This window comes from Mytilus californianus, unplaced genomic scaffold (genome assembly GCF_021869535.1).
Source record: "Mytilus californianus isolate M0D057914Y unplaced genomic scaffold, xbMytCali1.0.p SCAF_14, whole genome shotgun sequence".
Classification (NCBI taxonomy): domain Eukaryota; kingdom Metazoa; phylum Mollusca; class Bivalvia; order Mytilida; family Mytilidae; genus Mytilus; species Mytilus californianus.
The window spans coordinates 16,192,724-16,210,594 of record NW_026262626.1 but is presented as its reverse complement, the minus strand read 5'-3'; the positions used below and the strand labels follow the sequence as shown (position 1 = coordinate 16,210,594).

The 17,871-nt window shown below is 30.8% G+C and overlaps 2 long non-coding RNA genes across 2 annotated transcripts; both read left to right on the top strand.

Annotated features, from left to right (window-relative positions):
• Nucleotides 1–878: 878 nt before the first annotated feature.
• LOC127724290 (uncharacterized) lies at nucleotides 879–9,400 on the top strand. Its single transcript, XR_007992434.1, has 5 exons — nucleotides 879–944; nucleotides 1,204–1,367; nucleotides 5,700–7,109; nucleotides 8,559–8,628; nucleotides 9,359–9,400. It is a non-coding gene; the product is annotated as an uncharacterized LOC127724290 (long non-coding RNA).
• LOC127724289 (uncharacterized) lies at nucleotides 4,821–5,665 on the top strand. The gene is made up of 2 exons (XR_007992433.1): nucleotides 4,821–4,876; nucleotides 5,535–5,665. It is a non-coding gene; the product is annotated as an uncharacterized LOC127724289 (long non-coding RNA).
• Nucleotides 9,401–17,871: the final 8,471 nt, after the last annotated feature.

The window sequence follows — 17,871 nt, the reverse complement described above, 5'->3', positions numbered from 1 at the left end:
CTTGAACAAGATTTTCGATCAAAATATTTAAAACTTCAAGGGGAGACAAGTACAATTAACAGCAAGATTTGTTCATTCAATGGGATATAACTTAAATTTGCACATTGATTTTCAGTTAAATTCCAAACAAAAACCTTTGACTTGTTTTATTTTTATTATGTCAAGTTTTCTGTTTAGTCAGGTTAATAGTTACTCCTTGCTATAGATCAATGACATTTGTATTTATTTGCATTACTAACAAATTATCGAATTAATTAGCAATGTTGCTAATCATCAGATGTTTTTCATTTTCCGCTGCTAGGCGAGACATCTCTGTCAACAGTTTATCTTACAAACTTGTGTTGATACTATTGTGTACATTTTGTAAGAAATCAGAACATTATATAGTGACTTCATATTTATAGAGAAATGGATTTGTAAAATATATAATGTGTCTTTTTTTAATTCTTTTTAGGTTCTTCTGTGATATTGTTTTCATGGTGTGGGAATAAGACTTGATGGTCTAATACAGCTAATACGAAGGTATGTACCAGTATGTTAGTCCTGTTTTGAAAAAAGAAAAAGTATTATAAAATGTATTTGGAAATAGCATGTGCTCTAAGCGTGAAGGTTTGTAGGAGTTTGGTAAGAAGTCTTTGCTTTCTTTAATTGCCTTTAAAGGAGTAAATTTAATTATCTGATTAGATTATGTAAAAGTTTGTTGGGATGCTGGTTTGCTGTTCTCAACTTCTATTACATATTTAGACTTTTATTTAATTTGCCACTGGACATTTAGCAACCAACACTCAAATGAATCAATCATTCAAAATATGGAATATACATACAGTATATCAAAAATGATCCTTTTAAAAAATCTTGAATGACTAATTTCATTTTTCAGGTTAGCATCACAGCCTGTCTGTAAAGATTGAAGCTGGGAGTGGGCATTGGAGCTGACTTTTATGGTAAGAACCAATACAAAAAAAACAATATGTCAAAAAAGAAATATGTTAAGACATCTACCATTGACTTGTTTTTCATCCTTTTCTGCTAATAAAGACTGGTAGTTCAAAAAAAATATCACCAAATCACTTTTAAACCAAGTAAGAGAAAGGTTTCATGAATCATGATTATAATGACCAGTTATTTATTATTTTGCATTTGATATTGTTTCAATTTTCAGATTTTGACAATTACGTTTAATTCTGTATATTTCTTTTTCAGGTAACTGTGGCTGCATAAAAGGGCTATGTGATTTTACTGTAACAGTAAAGAATGTAATTCAGACTATTTTTGTGTATGTTTGAGAAAATGTTTATAATTTTTACAAAAAGAAAAAAAAAAATTATGTACAGGTTCTCCATTTTCAACAAGATTGGAAGTTGTAGGTTAATAGGTCGTTGAAATTTCAAAAATTACTTTCTATTTTCTGTTCATACTTATGTATAGGCAAAAGACTTCCAGTTGTTTAAGAATGGAGAATCTAAAAAAAAAAAAAGAAAAGAAAAAAAAAAACAAAGAAAAAGAAAAAAATGTTCAATTATTGAAATGTTTTTTATTTTTGCAAATTGTAATATATTTTTTTGTGTCATTTTTGTCGAGCCTGCGACTTTTGTCGCATAAAGCTCGACATAGGGATAGTGATCCGGCGGCGGCAGGAGCGTTAGCTTACTTTTTAAAAGCTTTATATTTTAGAAGGTGGAAGACCTTGATGCTTCATACTTTGTATATAGATGCCTTATGTTACGAAGTTTCCATCTGTCACATGTCCATTGTCCTTGACCTCATTTTCATGGTTCAGTGACTACTTGAAAAAAAAGTTCAGATTTTTTGTAATGTTAATTTCTCTCTTATTATGAATAATAGGATAACTGTATTTGGTATGTGCGTACCTTGCAAGGTCCTCATGCTTGTCAGACAGTTTTCACTTGACCTCGACCTGGTTTCATGGATCAGTGAACAAGGTAAAGTTTGGGTGGTCAAGTCCATATCTCAGATACTATAAGCAATAGGTCTAGCATATTCGGTGTATGGAAGGACTGTAAGGTGTACATGTCCAACTGGCAGGTGTCATCTGACCTTGACCTCAATTTCATAGTTCAGTGGTTATAGTTAAGTTTTTGTGTTTCTGTCTGTTTTTCTTATACTGTATGTAACAGGTCTACTATATTTGGTGTATGGAATGATTGTAAGGTGTACATGTCCAACTGGCAGGTGTCTTCTGACCTTGATCTCATTTTCATGGTTCAGTGGTCAAAGTTAAGTTTTTGAGTTAGTCTTTTTTTCTACTACTATATGCAATAGGTCAACTATATTTGGTGTATGGAAATATTTTATGATGTACATGTCAGTCTTGCAGGTTTTATTTGACCTTGACCTTATTTTCACGGTTCATTGCTCAGTGTTCAGTTTTTGTGTTTTGGTCTGTTTTTCTAATACTATAAGCAATAGGTCAACTACATTTGTTGTATGGAAGGATTGCAAGCTGTACATGTCTGCCTGGCATGGTTCATCTGACCTTGACCTCATTTTCATGGTTCATTGGTCAATGTTTAGTTTTCTTGGTTAAATCTGTTTCTTGTATACTATAAGCAATAAGTCAACTATATTTTGTGTATGGAATGATTGTAAGGTGTACATGTATATCTGGCTTGATTTATCTGACCTTGACCTCATTTTCTTGGATCATGTTAAGTTTATGTGACAGTTGTAATAAAGCTTTATATTTAGGACTATCAACATAATATCAGTGATTAGTAAAGAAGGCGAGACATTTCAGCGTGTGCACTCTTGTAAGCTGAGTTTATAACAAAGGGTATATTATTTTAAGAATATTTTATAAGAAGCATAGTTGAAGAATATCTTCATGAAAGTAGATTGATTGATTTTTGGTATTTAACACCACTTTCAGCATGATTTGCTATATCTTGGCTGCCAGTTTTTATTTGTGGAGACAGCCTGGTGAAAACATCCCCTTCAACAGAGAAACTGGCAACTCTAGTCAATTAAGATTGATGTTAAACACACCTACAATGTGAGGGTTCAGATTGTTGACAGGCTAGTGATACAGTAGTTGAACTACTTTGACCATTCAGCCACCATTACTCCATCCGCACTAAATATGTTATTGAAATGTGTTGAATTTTTGTAATTTAATTATTTTTTTATTTTGATTTATACTATTTATGTTTTTTTGTTATTTATAACAAAGATGTGGAGTTCTAACAGGGTGAAATTTAGGTCAAAGGGAGGTAATTTATTATACTGTGTTTAACTTCAAATACTTGAAATTCCCTCAATGTTAGATTTTTATTTACTTGGATACTCACATTTATGCACTTTTTTTACATATCAGATGTTTTCTAGATAAAAGAAATTTAGGGTGGGAAAAATTGTGTGTCACTTAAAATAATTACGTGAAATTTTTCAAAAAGTTTATTAATTGAAAGTGCATCTGATATTTTTTATGTATGTTACTATATTTTCTAAAAACAAATGGACACAACATAGATTGACAATAAGATATTGAGAAGAACCACTTTGTCAGCCAGGATAGCAGCTCTTAGGAAGATGGTCAATTAAATCTTCAACCTAGTCTGACTCTTTACCATGAAAATAGAAAAGGCAAGTTTATTTTAGCCAGATCTTTTAAGATAACAGACCCTTCTGAAATATTGCATTTAAAACACCATTGATGAATTAATTTACCAGTTTAGTATTTAAAGAAACAAGATACATGAACAAGATTTTCTATTGAAATATCAATAGTAAATCCTAAAAATAGTCATTAAACTTCAAGAAAAGACCAGTACAATTTAAAACACGATTTTGCATTCAATGGGAGATAACTTTGTAAACTATTCAGATATTTTTTGTGCAGTTAAATTTAAATCTTGACGTTTTTTTACTTTTCTATCTTTTATATTGATTTAAAAAAAAAAAATGATTTTATACAATTGTCTACCTGCAATAAGAAATCAGAAACACACAAATTGATTTACAAAATGTATAATGTGTTGATTATAATTTCATTTCAGGTTCTTTCTGAGACATGTTTTCATGGTGTGGGAATAAGACTTGGTGGTCTTACACAGCTAATACAAAGGTATGTACCAGTATGTTAGTCCTGTTTTGGAAAACTCAAATGTATTATAAATATTTTATGGAAAAACAAGATTTGAACACTTAAAAGATTTTTTACAGGAATCTACTCTTATTATTATATCAGTAACCAAATAAGAGTTAAAGTTTAGGATCTGAATTGTTTACATAAAAATGTGTTGGCTAATTGGATTGCTGTCTCATCCATATGTTCTTGACATATATAACACATTTTAAGACATTTCTATTTAATGATTTGCCACTGGACCTTAAGCAACCAACAACCAATCATTCAATCTATTCAATATACGTACATAATACGAACAAAGAACCCTTTAAACAGTTTTTATACGCCCGTTTACGGGACGTATTATGGTATACCGTTGTCCGTCTGTCCGTCCGTCGTCAACATGTAGGACATTAACTCAAATAAGCTTTAACCAATTTGCATAAAACTTTGGTGAATTGTTTATATCTATTGACGTGAGCTCCCTTTCGTTTTTTATAAATTTTAGATTTTACGTTTCCGAGTTGTGGGGTTTTATTCATTAAAAAAAGGGGGGTTTTCCAGTTTTAGGAAAATAACTCAAGAATGCTTTCACCAACTTGCAAGAAATTGTGGTGAATTGTTTATATCTATTGACAGGAGCTCCCTTTAGATTTTTATAAATTTTAGATTTTACGTTTCCGAGTTACAGGGTTTTATTAATGAATTATCATTTTATATTTCAGGTAAGCATCACAGCTTGTCTGTAAGGATTGAAGCTGGGAGTGGGCATTGGAGCTGACTTTTATGGTAAGAATCAATACATAGATTTATGAACTTTTCATCCAAGAGCATTTTAAAGCCCAAGATTTTTGTTAGGCACAGATGTAAATCTTACATATTAATGTCTTCTTTACTTATAGTTGAATAAACAATTTAGGAGGAGATATAAAGATATATAAGGGAAGTCAAAATGTATAATGTATAATGCGAAATCATGGGATTTCAGTTTTTTTGTTATCTATAGTTGTCCCCATATATGAAAATATGTAAGTGTGGTATGTATGCCAATGAGACAGCTATCAACCAGAGACCAAATGATGTGGATGCAACTAAATGTCACCCTATGCCTTCAACAATGAGCAAAACCTATATTGTATAGTTAGCTATAAAGGTTCAACATGACTAAATGTTAAAAATTCAATCAAGTATGTTAATAGCCTGATATACTATATATAGCTATAAAACAATGTTAAAAAGATATTTGTCAAGACATCAGCCAATGACTTGTTTTTCATCCTTTTATTGCTAAGAAATACTGTTACTTTAAAATTTATGTCAACAAATCACTATATAACAAAGAAAAAGAAATGTTCTATACATTATAATTGTAATGCTCAGTTAATTATAATTGTTTTGCGTTAAACATTATTTCAATGTTCATGAGTAATGTATATTTCTTTTTCAGATAACTGTGGCTGCATAAAATGGTTGTGTGATATAACTGCAACAGTAAAGAATGTAATTCAGACTATTTTTGTGTATGCTTGAGAAAATGTTTATAATTTTTTTACAAAAAAAAAAAAAAAAATATGTAAAGATTTTCCATTTTCAACAAGATCGGAAGTTGTAGGTTAACTTGTATTTGACATTACAAAAATTCTTTCTATTTTCCGTTTATACTCATGTCTAGTCAAAACACTTCCAGCAGTTTAAGAATGGATAATCTAAAAGAAAAAGAAAGAAAAAAGAAAAAAAAATGTTCAATTATTGAAATGTATTTTTTTTGGCAAATTGTAATGTATATATTTTTGCCATCTTTTTGTTATTTTAGGATTTGAGATACTTTAAAATTTTACAAGTTACTTTATACATGTAGTTAATGCAATTAAATCTGCTGATGTGAATATTCCCACTAAATTTCTTCGCAAAAATTTTAATTATTTTTGTTTTTTTTAGCAACGTTTCAACATACCTTACCATAGCAAATGCCTCTCTAGTGTAAACTAAAAAGATGAATAATGGTCTGCAGTAAATATATCCCCTTACAACCTTTTCTTTCATGTTAATTTTAATATCTTTAAGATATGTGACAAGGGTGCTCTAATGCAGAGGAATTTACGAAGTTAAGAAGTTAGAATATATTTTTTGCACTTTTTTTGTCTTTTTTAGCTGATTTTGGTTTGTAACCAAGGTGATATTTTTTAAAGAATAATTTTACAAAAGGCATAGTTGAAGAACATCTTGTTGAAATTGGATTGGTTGATTTTTGGTGTTAAACACCACTTTAACATGATTTACTATAATTTTGGCTGTAAATTTTTATTTGTGGAGACAGCCAGAGTGCCTGGTGAAAACATCACCTTCATCAGGGAAACGGGCAAACCCTAGTCAAATTAAGAATGAAGTTACACATTTCATGTGAGGGTTCTCCGTGTTGACAGGCTAGTGATACAGTAGTTGAACTACTTATAGGACCACTCTGCCACCATAAGTCGATCAGTACGAAATATTTTATCGAAATGTGTTAGATTTTTGTTATCAATCTATTTTTTAATTTTAATTGTACTATTTTATTTATTTTGTTTAATATAACAAGGATGTGGAGTCCCAACAGGGTGAAATTTGGGTCATAGGGGGGCAATTTATTATACCCCTGTTTAACTCCACATACTTGAAATTCCCTCAATGTTAGGATTTTCATTTAATTGGATATTCATGTTTGTATTTTTTTTTTTAATATCAGATGTATACTAGCTAATATTGATTATTATTTAGAGCTCTGTAATAAAAAAAAATAAATATAAGCAGAGCTCTAGATAATAAGTATGCAGGGTGGTCATTAACAATTGATTTGCTGAAATTTTCAAGAAAGGGGATTTATTGGAAATGCATCTGATATATTTAATGTATAAAACTATATTAAAAAAAAAAAGATGTTAAGATGATGAGGAGAGCCACCTTGTCAGCGGGAGAGCAGCTCTAAGGGAGATGGTCAATTTAATCTTCACCAAGTCTGAGGCTTTACCATGAAATATATGTGGTAAGTTTATATATTCCACAAATTTTATGGTAATAATATATATATAGGCATTTAACATTATTTTTTAAGGGTTCTTTTCTATCAGTGTCTGATTTTTAGAGTATCTAGTCTTACATTTGTTTTCTGTCTGGTATCGAGTGAGCTGTGTTGGATAGAAACCAACTGTATGCAAGTTATTATCAATGAATTTGTAAACTTATTTGGGTCGAACAAATTTTTATGCAAAGTCTGTAACTGTTTGAATATTGAATTGATATAGAATCATTTTCATAAAAGCGTGGACAAGACGATTTCTTGGCCTCTTATGTGATCTATTGACTGGGTCAGATAAGGTGAAAGTTTGTAACGCCCACTTGTCACATTGAATGTGTTATAGACACTTAAACTCGGGTCGCCAAAGGTTCTAAATGCCTTCATCAAATAGTACGAATTACTAGCAGAGGGCTAAACCTTGTGTGTTGATTTAAATGTTGAATAATTATTTTCTTTTTTTCTTCTCTTGTGCCTACATGTACTTTGCTCTTTTATTCTATTTAAATCCCTATTGGAAGGCCTCTGAGCGTAAAATCACTGTTATCGATAGCCAATGGCAAACAAGTTAAAGGTACTGTAAATTCAGAAAAAAATTGTGTGCAATTATTAATAAATAAATTTGGTGTATTTACTGTCTTCTGATTGGTTAAAAGTATTACTTTTATTTTCAATGTTGTCAATTTTTATGGCGACACGCCCACTCTGACAACGTATATTCATAAGCCAACATCCGTGTACGTTATGGTTAATATAAATAATATTAAAAGTTCTTTGAGCCTTATTTTTGATAGAAATTTATTTATAATGAATGGCTATAATTTATTTTGAATTTATTGAACCATAAAATTAATTTTTGACTCTTCACATTTTACATAATCCGCTTCGTGGATTATTCAATGTGAAGTCAAAAATAAATTTTATGGTTCAATAAATTCAAAATGAATAATAACCATTCATTAACTGCGATTTTGTAATTTTAGACTAAAATGCGATTTTAATTTTTGCGATATTGAGAAAAATCCTGTTTAATTCATATAAAAAAATTCAAAATGCTAGTTTAAATTATTGCCAATACAACTATGTTGCATTTTTCGCAATAATAAAAACATTGCAATAGTTTCTGAATTTACAGTAATTGAGTTAGTATTATTACCAAAATAAGTATTGGGGTTGTCTACGCTGTTATGAAAATGATTTTAAGAACCATCAAAAGAGAACAAAACCATCCGATTTTGTAATTGAATATTCCAAAATCATTGTCATATACATATACGTGCAGTTTAAAAGTTTATATAATGAAGATGATAATGTATAACAGGTTTTAATAAATGAAACATAGCATTATTTTGTTAGTCTTCTTAGAGACAGATTGATCTGTAAAACAAGTAATTATTTTTTTATTTTTTTTATATTTAGGTTGTTATAATGATGATGTTTTCATGGTGTTGGGAGTAAGACTTGGATGTCTGATATTGTTAACATGTTGGTAGGTAATCAAGCATCTTTTTAGTAATATAATATTTGAAATCAATTTCATAAGGTTCTTTAGTACCAAAAAAATAATTTTACACTGATAGATACCGGTTGAATTTTTTTGGTAAATATAAAACTAAGTATAATTAATTCAGAATATCAAATATTTTTTCCATGATTTTTTGTTATGATGGTCAAACGATCTGTATACTTTTTGGTGAAAATAAGATTAAAACTTTTTGAGTTAAGGGACTTAGTAACTAAAACAGGTGTGTGGTTTTTTTCACCTGTCGCGCCGTATCTCAAAAAGGATATATGATTATTGCTTAAAATTTTACACACTTTTTAGTTATATTAATCTAAAGATCTGTATACTTTTTGGTTTTGATTCAAAACTTTATTTTTGAGATATTGATCTTTTTTTTTTTAAAGGGGGGGTTTTCACATGTAGCGCCGTATCTCAAAAATGATTTATGATTATTGCTTAAAATTTTACACACTACTTAGTTATATTAATCTAAAGATCTGTATACTTTTTAGTTTTGATTCAAAATTTTATTTTAGAGATATTGATTTTTTTTGTAAAAAAAAAGGGGGGTTTTCACATGTCACGCCGTATGTCAGAAACTATTTTTGCTTATTGCATAAAAATTCACACACAAGACGACGGGCGTATCATGCGCTCATGGCGCAGCTGTTTATTTTAGGAAAGTTTAGTATAACTGATTACTTTTATATTCCAGGTTAGCATCAGGTTTCCATTGGGTTACTTGCTGTGATAAAGCTGTTATAAGGTGAGAACTTGTTCATCAACATACAACTTTAATGTGTTTATGTTATAGTGTGATGAATGTCACTAAATAGATTTCAATATATATATTTTTTTTTAATTTACAATTAAAAAAAATCAGTATTCAATCTTTTCATTTTAAAATAATGTACCCTTAAAAGCAGATACTAGATCTGAAGAAGATATATGAAGGGGAGATAACAATAAAATCGGGATATTTTTGATACTATATATTTTTGAGTAATCAATATAAGTAATAAACAAATTGTTTAACATACACTGATGTCTGTTTCTTTATTCTCATTAGATTATTTTAAAATCAAGAATCAACAATTGAAATTTAACTTTCTTTTTCAGTCGAAAGAGTTGCTGTTGCTGCCTTCCTTGTGTGGTAAAATCCTCCGACTACAATCCTGCAAACCATTGGATGAACTGTTGCTATCTTTTGTAAAAAAATCAGCAGATATTTGTCTTATAAGCAGAATGAATTATAAATGCAATTAATTTTTAATGCTTTATTATTCAAATTATAAATATTTATTTCATTATTTTTTCTTGCATTCAATTATTGTTTTGTAATTGAAGAAATATAAAAAAAAACTGTGAAATTATTGTTATTTGAGAGGTCCCAAAGGTATGATGTATGGTTTCACAAGATACCCATAAGACTTGCTTCAGTTTACATATATTTTTTAAGTTATGTACACTGGTTAAGAATTATAAGTCCTTTGTGAAATGATTTTTTCTGGTTAGAAACATATTAAGTAGGACTTTGATGGCCAAACACTAAAAGGGAATAAAAAAAATCCCCTATTAAACAATTTAAGTACTGAGTTTTTGGTGCAATATGAACTAGAAATAAAAATGTTTAGTTAGATGGTTTGTTTTGACTCTGCATTCTTTACATTCATACAAATTAATGGCTGTCAGTTATATTTATTGGTTTTGTTTATATATTATAAATGCATTATTCAGCATCTGAGACCACTCAAGTGAAAATAATTACATAGTTTTTGCAGTTTGTCATATTTTCTCATTTTTTTGTGATTGATTTCTATATTTTTTCTCATTTATGATTATTTATATTTTAATGTTTGATTTTTGAGGCTTGTACTCAGTTTCTAAACAATTACCTCCCCCCTCCACATGTATAACCAGGACCTGTAAAAGAAGTTTTGATTTTGAAGGATGGATGGATAATTAAAAATGCATGATTTTTTTAATGTGCTAGTTCATAATGTAAAAGTCTGCACAAGACATCTAACCCTACCTGAACACATTATTCTGACTTCCAGCTGACCAGTCTTTGCTCCTACTCCTAATTGCTGAATGCTTAGCAGGGGAGCATCAAATACCAATTTTCAATTCTTTGATATGACCCAGGGCAGGACCAAATCCCATGCCCATCTGCACTCATGTTGAGCATAAAAAGGTTATTAAAGAAGATTTGTCTGTCTGTTTGTCCATCATCATCTCTCATTCACAGCTTATAAACTATTGGAAGGTTTTCATTTGAACTTTCAGATTATCTTCTGTATCTAATGGCTGTGTGTATTTTATTTTATTATAATGAAATTTTGGGGTTCTCAATTGTAATGAATGGACCTCCAAAGTATTTGAAAAATAAGGGAAAGAAGCTTCTCATACCACCATTTTATCATGTGAAGGATAGGTTGGTTCGAATATATTTGTTTTTATTCATGTTTTTAGTAGTTGGATCTCATTATGACAAAATTTTAATGACTTAAATTCAAAATAAATTTGGGGTTCACACTGATACATATATTACCACTGTAGCTTTAATGTAAATTTTATAAGGCTTTGCTATAACAAGATTTGTGTTTTATCTGGTTTTATCTGATTTTAGTGGTTTTTATGTGATTTTATTTGTTTTTAACTGTCAAATCTTGTTATACCAAGCCTTAGTATGATTGAGTTTATATATTTTGATTATACATGCAATTCAAAATATAAATTTACATAATGAGATCAGACATTTATTATGCTTTTAACTCTTCTTAGTGGATAAAATTGAAAAATGAATGAACATAAATATTGAAGTGGTCGTTGAAGATTGACCAAATTACAAGATTTATAAATGCAGAATCTTGCTCTAACTAAATCTGTTCTAATCAGCTGAACCAACCTATCCTTCAATATGAGTAATAAAATTTTATAAATGGAAAGGTCCATTCTTCGATTGGGGAACCCTTGGATGTGAAAAAAATATACACAATGCCAACAGATACTGTAGATTATTTGAAAGTTTAGGCAAAAACAATTCAATCCTTTAATTGTGATTGGAAGTTGTAGACAGATGAGCAAACAGATGATATACTTGCTTACTATGGGACATTTCCTAAAGGATATGGACTAGGGGTATGGGTTTTGCTCATGGTTGAAGGCTGTAGGTGACTGATAGTTGTTTAAATTCTATGTCATTTGGTCTCTTGTGGAGAGTTGTCTCATTGGCAATCATATCTCCTCTTTTTATTTTAGATGAAATGATTACTTATTACTTCCTGGGCAAAAAGTTCTGGTTCCAAGAAAACAATAAAAAAAAATATATATATCATACATGTATTGTTAAATAACTATCCTGCTTTGATATAAAGAATTGACTTTGGTTAGAAATTGGGAGGAATTATAAAGAAACTTTATATACAATATAAGAGCTTGGGGTTATAAATGTTTAATGAAATGCAGTTAACTATTTCCTTGGTGATCTAATAATTTTTGCACAGCTCACGATATTAGTTTATTTAAATAACCCAGTAAATAAATTGAGTACACCTCATAAATGAATTTGATTCATGTATTTTTATGCATTTTTTATCTAAGTATTTACCATTGTATTCCTTGTTATATTTGTAAATGCCTCTTCGGATGTGACAAACTGAGGATTCATATATTTTATGGAATTATATAAATTTATTTTAAGTTTGGTATTTAAAAGTATTGGAAAGCACCAAGTTTAATATTGAGCAAAAAAAATATTCCTTTAAGACCTAAGGATATTAAAATTTAAGACATGTATCTCAGAACAGAATTGATTTTCTAAATTCTATTTAAACAGCTAGTCTGGGAACTGGTATCAAGAAACTAAAAAGAATCCTCAGCGCTGTCAGTTATTTTGTATAATTGTAATATTTAACCAATGATACCTTACCCATGATGCAGATCCTTTTCCTCCTTTTACTTATAAAGGGACTAAAAACTTATTATTATTACAATTTCTTCGGTATTTGTACACACTTGATGGAGCAGAATGGGTCTGGTTTCATTTGGGCATTTTATATTATGATGCATGATAATGTTATAAATAAATAGGTAAATAAAAATTTAATTGAGAAAACCTATCTTATATTTTATTTGAGTCTGAATGACAAATAAAGGGGGAAGAGGTTTCTGTGGTCAAGGGTAACACACAGTTGATTTATTGTATGGTATGGACGAAGTTGAAAAAGCGAGACTTGGGCATGCTTTTTCTATAAGCAGCAGCTTCAACAATGTATTTGATTGTGATAAGTTCAAGTTAAAGAAAACAACTAGTGGTAGGTCAATGATATTTGGTATGCAGTTATATAAGCATTGAAACATCTTATTTCTAAGGAGATTATTTTGCTTCTCTCCTTCAGTCATAGTCGACTTAAAACTTTTAATTAGTTTACATGTATAAGTTTGTGATTAGGTCAATTGAAAGGGAACTATAAGTGGTATGTCAATGATATTTGGTATACAGATGTATAAGCATTGACAAATCTCAGTTCCATAGAGATTGTTCAGCTCCAGCCTCAGACATGGTTTATTGACAATGTTTTGCATTATTTACATGTGATTTGTGATTAGATCAGTTTAAGATGAGTGACTAATATCTGATATTTGGTATGCAGTTGTATTGGCATTTGCAAGTCTCATTTTCATAGAGATTATTTGGTCCCACTTCCTTATCATGGTTCATGGACTATGAAACTTTCACAGTTTAACAAGGAATCAATTGATAAGTCAATGGTGTTGGGTATGCAGTTTTAAAAGCATTAGCATTTCCATGGTGTTTTTATTTTGCCCTGAACCGTCAGTCATGGTTCATTGCATAGATAACAAGTTTAAATATTGCAATTTAATTTCGACATTTGCATTATACCACCAAAAAAACGCAAGACATCTCTGTGTCAACAGTTTATATTTCCATCTCTTGGTATCTTTCAACATCATGTTTTGAGTTGTAAATGTCACAGAAACTTCTTTGCTAGTTTAAATAAGACTTGACACAAATGGTGCTTAGGAATTACATGACAGAAATGTTCATTGGACTTGCTGATTACCTGATTGGCTGCCAAGTCTTTAAATAGATCTAGAATTCTAAAATGATCTAGTTTATATAAAGGCTCATCAGATACAAAACACAGGGATACAGATCTAGCAGTGGATGCTCCTGATATAAAACTTCATAATCCAGACTGAAGAAGAATGAGTTAATCCATAATGTATGCAGTTGCCTTATGGCCTGGTTTAATCTGGCATATGAACATTATCTTGATTCCATTTTTAAGGGTATGTGTACATTATTTGTTTTCAAATTAATTTGACAGTTTTTATGTGTAATAAGGACAATTAATTCTCTTATGGTTATTGCCTGTGATCTTTTTCTCACATGAAGAGATATATTTTGTATCACATTGCATGGATTGGGATAAGAAAAAGGTTTACGAAAAATTTGTTAATTTGATTGGCTTATCCTGCACCATTTGGTCATCATTTAGGTTCCATGATTTGGTCTGTTCTCGGTCAGATTCTCTAGGTCAACAATGTATGGTGTACAGAATGATTGTAATGTGAATATGATTGTCTGATGAGATACATCCGACCTTGGCCTTTTTTTGAAGTGTGGTCAACATTAAGTTTTTATAGACTGCAAAACTTTTGCCATTTTATAATGGTGTGGATATGTCGTCATTGTGGTCTGTAGACATATGTTTTCCAGACAATAACGAGTGTAAGTGTATAGATCTCAAAGACATAAAACCACAAGGTCCCATACAACAAAAGAAAGGTATGAATTGAATTTGGGGTTATTGCCCTAACAGTTTAGGAATAAAGGTTTAAAAAAAAGATTTTCCTGGGGTTTCCAGACCATAACTTGATAATAAATCCATGGATTTCTATGAAATTATTATACAAGATTTCAAACCAAAAAGGGAAAGTTGGAATTGATTTTGGTGATTATGGCCCAAACTGTTTATGAATTAGGAACCAAACAAACACCAATACTTTGTATACATTATTTGTTTCTTGACCAATTTCAATTTCGATGAGAATCATGTATTCTTTGGGTTCTTTAATATGCTGAATCTGTTACCATGTTTGTGTATTTCTGTTTTTGAATTGGTTCACATTCAGGTCCAAAGGGTCCAAAATTAATCTAAGTTTGATTTAAACCCAAAATTGAATTCTTTGGGTTTTTTTTATATAATCAAACTGTGTATTTAGATATTGGGCCCATTATCAAATTGGTTCAAATTGAGGTCCAAATGGTCCAAAATTAAACTTTGTTTGATTTAAACCAAAATTTTAATTCTTGTGGTTCTTTGATATGCTGAATCTACTGGTAACTGTGATCTGTATTTAGATTTTGGATTTAATTTTAGCCCTGTTTACAAACTAGTTCAAATTGAGGTCCAAAGGGTCCAAAATCAAAAAATTAAAAATTGAATTTTTTGAGTTCTTTAAAATGCTGATTCTAACTTATTTTAGATTTTGGATATTAGGGTATAGGTAAATGTATTTTTTATACGCCCGTCAAATTTTTGACGGGACGTATTATGGTATACAAATGTCGGGCGTCCGTCCGTCTGTCTGTCCGGCGTAAACATGTCGCACCGTAACTTGGGAATGACTTATCCAAATTTCATGAAACTTAACATAGTTGTTTCTTATGATGGTCAAACGATCTGTATACTTTTTGGTGAAAATAAGATTAAAAATTTTTGAATTACGGGACTTAGTAACTAAAACAGGTGTGTGTTTTTTTTCCACATGTCGCGCTGTATCTCAAAAACAATTAATTTATGATTATTGCTTAAAACTTTACACACTTCTTAGTTATATTAACCTTAAGATCTGTATACTTTTTGGTGATGATTCAAAATTTTATTTTTGAGTTATTGAGTATTTTGTAAAAAAAGGGGGAGGGGTTTTTCACTTGTCGCGCCGTATCTCAAAAACAGTTTGTGATTATTGCTTAAAACTTTACACACTTCTTAGTTATATTAACCTTAAGATCTGTATACTTTTTGGTGATGATTCAAAATTTTATTTTTGAGTTATCGAGTATTTTGTAAAAAAAGGGGGAGGGGTTTTTCACATGTCGCGCCGTATCTCAAAAACGATTTATGATTATTGCTTAAAATTTTACACACTTTTTAGTTATATTAATCTAAAGATCTGTATACTTTTTGGTTTTGATTCAAAATTTTATTTTTGAGATATTGATTTTTTTTTTAAAGGGGGGTTTTCACATGTCGCGCCGTATCTCAAAAACGATTTATGATTATTGCTTAAAATTTTACACACTTCTTAGTTATATTAATCTAAAGATCTGTATACTTTTTGGTTTTGATTCAAAATTTTATTTTAGAGATATTGAGTTTTTTGTAAAAAAAAAGGGGGTTTTCGCATGTCACGCCGTATGTCAGAAACTATTTATGCTTATTGCATAAAAATTCACACAAGACGACGGGCGTATCATGCGCTCATTGCGCAGCTGTTTATTAATTCTTAAACCACATTCATTTGGAGTCTGGTCCTTACTATTATTTCTATTGCAAAATTTCGATGGTCAAAACGTTCGGACCACAACGTTTCAAAAACTTTCATTGTATATGGATCTATATGCAAGTATATCGTTTTTTTTAAATAGATTAGACGGCACCGTTGGTTTTCCCGTTTGAATGGTTTTACACTAGTCATTTTTGGGGCCCTTTATAGCTTGCTGTTCGGTGTGAGCCAAGGCTCCGTGTTGAAAACCGTACTTTGACCTATAATGGTTTACAAATTATGACTTGGATGGAGAGTTGTCTCATTGGCACTCATACCACATCTTCTTATATCTATATACAACGTAAACCAGACGTTTCTCAGACTGTTTTCTTTTTTAATAAATCCTTTGCCGCGCGTTGTGTACTGATTGATACTTCAGTTTGGGAGAACAAGATTTATTTCAGTACTAGTTGTCATTAGCTTTGAGCAAACTTCCACTGAGTAATTGAAAACACTCTAATGTCGGTGCTTTGTGTCTATTGTCTTAATGTAAGTTTTTTTGTGTGTCTCGTACCGATCTTTTGACTAATTGCAACTGATTAGTGCAGGTTGTTCTTTTATTGTACTGTTACACCACTGTCCCAGCTTCGGGATGGGTTGAGTGCTCACAAACATGTTGTTGTACGTTACACCACTGTCCCGGGTTAGGGAGAGGATTGGGATCCCGCTAACATGTTTAACCCTGCCACATTCTGTATGTATGTGCTTGACCCAAGTCAGGAGCCTGTAATTCAGTAGTTGCCGTTTGTTGCTGTGTTATACATATTTGTGTTTCGTTCATTTTTTGTACATTAATTCGGCCGTTAGTTTTCTCGTTTGAATTGTTTTACATTTGTGATTTCGGGGCCTTTTATAGCTGACTATGCGGTGTAGGCTTTGCTTATTGTCGAAGGCCGTACGGTGACTTATAGCTGTTGATTTCTGTGTAATATGGTCTCTTGTGGAGAGTTGTCTCATTTGCAATCATACCACATCTTCGTTTTTATATCAACCCTACCATATTCTTTGTTTGCCTGTCCCAGGTCAGGAGCCTGTAATTTAGTGGTTGTCGTTGGTTCATGTCTCGACTCATATTTGATATTTTGTAAATTGTTTTGTTAAGTATAATTAGGCCATTAGTTTTTTCGTTTGAATTGTTCACACTTTTCATATCGGGCCTTTTATAGACGACTTTACAGTATCAGGTTTTTGTCATTGTTGAAGGCCTTACGATTGTCTATAATTGCTTACATCCACTTCATATTTGAACTCCGGTGGATAGTTGCCTTATTAGCAATCATATCCCATCCCATCTCTTCGTTTTTATATTATGTACCTGACTTCTAAATTCATATTTTCCTGAACAAGCATGAAATATTTGTCACTGGGCGTTAAAAATTAGCAACAAACAATCAATTTAAAATTGTGTTAAATAAGTGGAAAACCATTTGATATTTATCTATTTGTTGGGGTGGGGGACAGAAGGATTTCATATATGAATATGGTTGCCAGGTAAGAGCTGAAAAATAGGCATGATTATAGCGACAGATTAAAATGAACAATAATACCCTCTCTTCCCTTCCCCATCCTTCATCTATAAATTTAAACTGACCACCACGGAATAGCCCAAGAGTGTTCAAAGTAGCGTAAAACACCAATCAATCAAAA